This window comes from Schistocerca nitens, chromosome 12 (genome assembly GCF_023898315.1).
Source record: "Schistocerca nitens isolate TAMUIC-IGC-003100 chromosome 12, iqSchNite1.1, whole genome shotgun sequence".
In the NCBI taxonomy this organism is placed as follows: Eukaryota; Metazoa; Arthropoda; class Insecta; order Orthoptera; family Acrididae; genus Schistocerca; species Schistocerca nitens.
In genome coordinates, this window is record NC_064625.1 from 14,441,021 (window position 1) to 14,447,020 (window position 6,000).

A 6,000-nucleotide genomic window follows, 5' to 3' on the forward strand; every position below is an offset into this window, starting at 1 on the left:
CATCCTTACATTTGTCCTCTAGCCATCCCTGCTTAGCCATTTTGCACTTCCTGTCGATCTCATTTTTGAGACGTTTGTATTCCTTTTTGCCTGCTTCATTTACTGCATTTTTATATTTTCTCCTTTCATCAATTAAATTCAATATTTCTTCTGTTACCCAAGGATTTCTATTAGCCCTTGTCTTTTTACCTACTTGATCGTCTGCTGCCTTCACTACTTCATCCCTCAAAGCTACCCATTCTTCTTCTACTGTATTTCTTTCCCCCATTCCTGTCAATTGTTCCCTTATGCTCTCCCTGAAACTCTGTACAACCTCTGGTTCTTTCAGTTTATCCAGGTCCCATCTCCTTAAATTCCCACCTTTTTTCAGTTTCTTCAGTTTTAATCTGCAGTTCATAACCAATAGATTGTGGTCAGAATCCACATCTGCCCCTGGAAATGTCTTACAATTTAAAACCTGGTTCCTAAATCTCTGTCTTACCATTATATAATCTATCTGATACCTTTTAGTATCTCCAGGATTCTTCCAGGTATACAACCTTCTTTTATGATTCTTGAACCAAGTGTTAGCTATGATTAAGTTATGCTCTGTGCAAAATTCTACAAGGCGGCTTCCTCTTTCATTTCTTCCCCCCAATCCATATTCACCTACTATGTTTCCTTCTCTCCCTTTTGCTACTGACGAATTCCAGTCACCCATGACTATTAAATTTTCGTCTCCCTTCACTACCTGAATAATTTCTTTTATCTCGTCATACATTTCATCAATTTCTTCATCATCTGCAGAGCTAGTTGGCATATAAACTTGTACTACTGTAGTAGGCATGGGCTTTGTGTCTATCTTGGCCACAATAATGCGTTCACTATGCTGTTTGTAGTAGCTAACCCGCACTCCTATTTTTTTATTCATTATTAAACCTACTCCAGCATTACCCCTATTTGATTTTGTATTTATAACCCTGTAATCACCTGACCAAAAGTCTTGTTCCTCCTGCCACCGAACTTCACTAATTCCAACTATATCTAACTTTAACCTATCCATTTCCCTTTTTAGATTTTCTAATCTACCTGCCCGATTAAGGGATCTGACATTCCACGCTCCGATCCGTAGAACGCCAGTTTTCTTTCTCCTGATAACGACGTCCTCTTGAGTAGTCCCCGCCCGGAGATCCGAATGCGGGACTATTTTACCTCCAGAATATTTTACCCAAGAGGACGCCATCATCATTTAATCATACAGTAAAGCTGCATGTCCTCGGGAAAAATTACGGCTGTAGTTTCCCCTTGCTTTCAGTCGTTCGCAGTACCAGCACAGCAAGGCCGTTTTGGTTAATGTTAAAGGCCAGATCAGTCAATCATCCAGACTGTTGCCCTTGCAACTACTGAAAAGGCTGCTGCCCTTCTTCAGGAACCACATGTTTGTCTGGCCTCTCAACAGATACCCCTCCGTTGTGGTTGCACCTACGGTACGGCCATCTGTATCGCTGAGGCACGCAAGCCTCCCCACCAACGGCAAGGTCCATGGTTCATGGGGACTTTTATAGGTCTAGTATACAACAAGAGGCATGCAACCCGCATAAACTAAACAACATTGTTAAAGAACACCAACGATACACAAGCAAAAACATCGCGAACGCTGACTACCTCGCACACACGCCACTCAAGAAAATTCACCATTGGCTCGCCTTGCTATCTAAGGCTGCTACAAACACGAACGGACGAGAATTTACAATTACAAATGAAGTGATTGCTTGTACAAAAAACGCAAAATAACACATTCACAGTCGCATAATACACTGTCAAATCTAGCTATAATGCTGCACGACTTTACAAAATTGGACAGAAATGTGGATTTTCTGCCGTACCATCTAGAACCATATTTTTGTCCAATTTTGGTACGTTGCGCCCCACCATAAATCGGTATGCCCAGTCTTTACTTTAGTGTTTGGTGTTCTAAGATTACGAATGTATTATTTAATATGTCTAGTATTACCAATTAATTTCTGTGACAATTTTACATTTTTTGCTGATTATCTTTGAACAATATTATGCACAACACCTTGTTATTTATGCTGAACAATGAGCCAATAACCCGAAAGCTAGATCAAATGGCTCTGAGCACTATGGGACTCAACTGCTGAGGTCATTAGTCCCCTATAACTTAGAACTAGTTAAACCTAACTAACCTAAGGACATCACAAACATCCATGCCCGAGGCAGGATTCGAACCTGCGACCGTAGCGGTCTCGCGGTTCCAGACTGCAGCGCCTTTAACCGCAAGGCCACTTCGGCCGGCGAAACTAGATCGATAAAATACGTAAGTAAGTTGTGAAAGTGTCTGATTTTTCCGTATTACAGTGGAACCCCGTTTATCCATCCTTCATTAATGCAAGTATCTGGTTCATTGGGGTCGATATTTCATGTTTTAAGTGCAGTGACTGTACAGTATTTTACATTCCGGAAATAACAACGTCAACAATCGTCGGTGACAATCAAATTTGGCCAACCGCCTGACTAGGTGTCAGTTAACAAGTTAACACTGAAGTGGTACAGCGTTGTTTTGCCCCCGTCAGCTGCGAGTGTAAAATGCATCAGAGAGAAGGAAGGTGTCAGTGTCCATGAGAGAAAAGTTGTATGCACTGTGGTCACGGGTCTGTGAGGCCACTGGCGCAATTTGCACATTCAACAAAGAAACTGGTTACAGAAAATCATTAAGTGGTTCTCTGCAAATGGGCTCTCATTAAACTTTGACCAAACACAGTATATACAGTTCCACACAGTAAATGGAATGACACCATTAATAAATACAGACTTCGATCAGGAATCGGTGGCTAAGATAGAATATTCAAAATTTCTAGGTGTATGCATTGATGAGGCATTCAACTGGAAAAAACACACGGAGGATCTGCTACTTATGCTATTAGTGTCATCGCAAATTTTGGCGATATACATCTGAGTAATTTAGCTTTCCACGCCTATTTTCATTCTCTGCTTTCGTATAGCATCATATTCTGGGGTAACTCATCATTGAGTAAAAGCGTGTTCATTGCACAAAAGAGTGTAATCAGAATAACTGCTGGAGCTCATCCAAGATCATCCTGCAGACATTTAAAGAGCTACAGATCTTCACAGTAACCTCACAATATATGTATTCACTTATGAAATTTGTTATTAACAATCCGAACGAATTCAAAAGTAATAGCAGTGTACATGGCTACAACACTAGGAGAAAGGATGATCTTCACTATTCAAGGTTAAATCTAACTTTGGCTCAGTAGGGGGTAAATTATGCTGCCACAAAAGTCTTTGGTCACTTACCTAATAGCATCAAAAGTCTGACAGATAGCCATATAGCATTTAAAAGGAAATTAAAAGAATTTCTTAATGGCAATTAGATGAAGTTTTGGATACAGCAAGTGGGTAATTTCCCCAACCCTCACAAAAAAATTAAAAACATTAAGTGTCATGTAATATTTTGTGTAATGTAATATCTTGTATAGACACCTTTTATTAACCTGACGTTCCACATTATTACGAAGTGTCTTATTCATGATCTATGAACAAGTACTAATATAATCTAATCTGTCGACCAGTCAGAGTTCGTTTGAGGATTTTGCGAACATTCCAGGGCGCCGGACATGTGTTTAATTGACGTGAATGGCGATATAACATCTGATGACTTTCTCTGGTTGTTCGCCTGCAGACAATGTCGGCAGTGATCGTGGATTAGCTGGCGAAGTTGGCGGCTCATTGTGAAGACGCTATGACAGTCACAGAGGCAGTAAAATAATGGATTATTCGGAACGCCTTACGGAAATTACTTCGGCTGAACTAAAAGCAGGTGCTAGAATTCGGTTTATTGGGAGAACGCTGGAGAAGTACAGTCAATCTACGAGTACAAAAGAAACTGAAACTTCCTGGCAGATTAAAACTGTGCGCTGGCCCGAGACTCGAACAGGAGAGCTTCTGTAAAGTTTGGAAGGTGGTAGACGAGGTCGTGGCAGAAGTGAAGCTGTGAGGACTGGGCTGAGTCGTGCTTGGGTAGCTCAGTTGGTAGAGCACTTGCTCGCGAAAGGCAAAGGTCCCGAGTTCGAGTCTCGGCCCGGCACATAGTTTTAATCTGCCAGGAAGTTTCATATCAGTGCACACCGCTGCAGAGTGAAAATTTCATTCTGGAAACAAAAGAAACTGCTTACAAATCACTCCTGGGACCCACCCTAGAACATTGCTCAAGTGTGTGTGACCTGGACCATACAGTATTAACAGGGGATATAGAACGTATGTAGTGAAGGGCAGCGCGAATGGTCACAGGTTTGTCTGATCCATGGGAGAGTCACGGAGATATTGCAGGAACTGAAATGGCAGGCTCTTGAAGACAGACGTAAACTATTCCGGGAAAGTCTATTAACAAAGTTTCAAGAACCGGCTTTAAACGATTACTCTAGGGATATACTACAACCCCCTATATATCGCTCACAGAGGGATAGTGAGGATAATTACTGCACCCACAGAGGCAATTCAAACAATCATTCTTCCCATGCTCCATAGGTGAATGGAACAGGAAGGAACCCTAATAACTGGTACAATAGTTCGTACCCTCTGTCGTACACGTCACGGCGGTTTGCAGAGTATAGATGTAGCTGCAGATGTAGAATCTGGCTACAAAGGAACGTACTGATCATTTTAGTGCATAAAACTCAATGTTCTTTTTAGTTATCCAGTCCCAACATGTGGAAATAATCTACACTCTTGAGTGCACATAAGAATAATGTGTTTGTTTGTGGCATTTAACCAAAGTCACAATTTTTTTTTTAATCTCCGGATTTTCGATAATCCAGATACCAACATACAGCCCTCCTGAAATGAGATTATCGTATGGCATTACTTCCCGGGAGCCCCCGTCTGTGTAATTTGGTGCGCTTAGTACAAGTCTTTGTACTCGACGACTGACGCGTTAATGGAGATGAAATTATGAAGACAACACAAACACCCCGTCACCGAGCGAAGAAAATGTCGGTCCCATGTAGTCAGGATAAACGAGGTTCCTCCATGCTGTTTATGTTTACGCAGGCCGTTAGTAGACTCTGCAGGCGGAGGCCAGCGCTAACTTACCTTCTGCTTGGGCGATCTACGGAGCGAAGGCACACAGCGAGAGAGAGAGAGATGTGAACACCGCGACGGACCGACAGCGACTGTAGCGGTGGCGACGCGGAGACAGCCGAAGCAGCCTCTCTGCCATTGGCTGCAGCCGCCGCTCCTGCATTCCCATTGGCCGACGTCGCCGAAGCAAAGAACTGACGCACGGCGCGCGCATCTTCGAACAAGTGCGTCTTCCGAGAAAGGAAGAGCCGGCGTTTGGAGAAATATGCGCGGTAGAGAGCCCTCGTTGCTAAGTCACGAGGTTATCCTCAGGGGCATTTCCCGGAAGCTGCAGGGTCCAGAGGCCATTGGGTACTATATTGTTCGTGTCACCAGTGTCCGCCTATCACGCGCGAATCTTTTCATCTCCACGCAAGCAGCCATCGCAGCACCCTCAACAGCGGTTCTCAACCTGGAGTAATTACTCCCTGAAGGATGAAATATAATTTCCTGTTGTTAAAAGATCATTACTGTAATCACTATTTCTGAAGACTGTAATACTAATTACATAATCTACTAATTTATTTATTTTTTATTTAGTTATTTATTTATTTTGCAAAAACAGCTTGTGCAACGAACGTGTGAACAGGAGCCTCCTCATATCGTCCACCCACTATAACATACTTCTACTTTGCACCATGCATTTATGACGGTAAAATTGGGACATGCAAGGTTATCGGAAGTTTCCGTTACAAACTTATAGGATTTGTAGAGGGCAATGAATACACAATACTTTGAATAGAAACCCATGTCCAGAGATGTCATCCAACGAGCGTCAAAGTTAGAGGCACCAGCGCCTGTAAATGTACGAGGGTAAGTCAATTATTATGGGCAATTTAGTTATATTTTTATTTATTTTGA

General features: G+C 42.3%; 1 protein-coding gene across 1 annotated transcript in view; it reads right to left on the reverse strand.

Annotated features, from left to right (window-relative positions):
- Window positions 1-5,269, reverse strand: part of LOC126215127 (tenascin-X-like) — a 121,153-nt gene extending 115,884 nt beyond the window's left edge. Inside the window, exon 1 of the mRNA XM_049941788.1 lies at window positions 5,113-5,269. The gene's annotated coding sequence lies outside the window, so the exon portion shown is untranslated. The remainder of the gene's footprint in view (window positions 1-5,112) is intronic.
- Window positions 5,270-6,000: the final 731 nt, after the last annotated feature.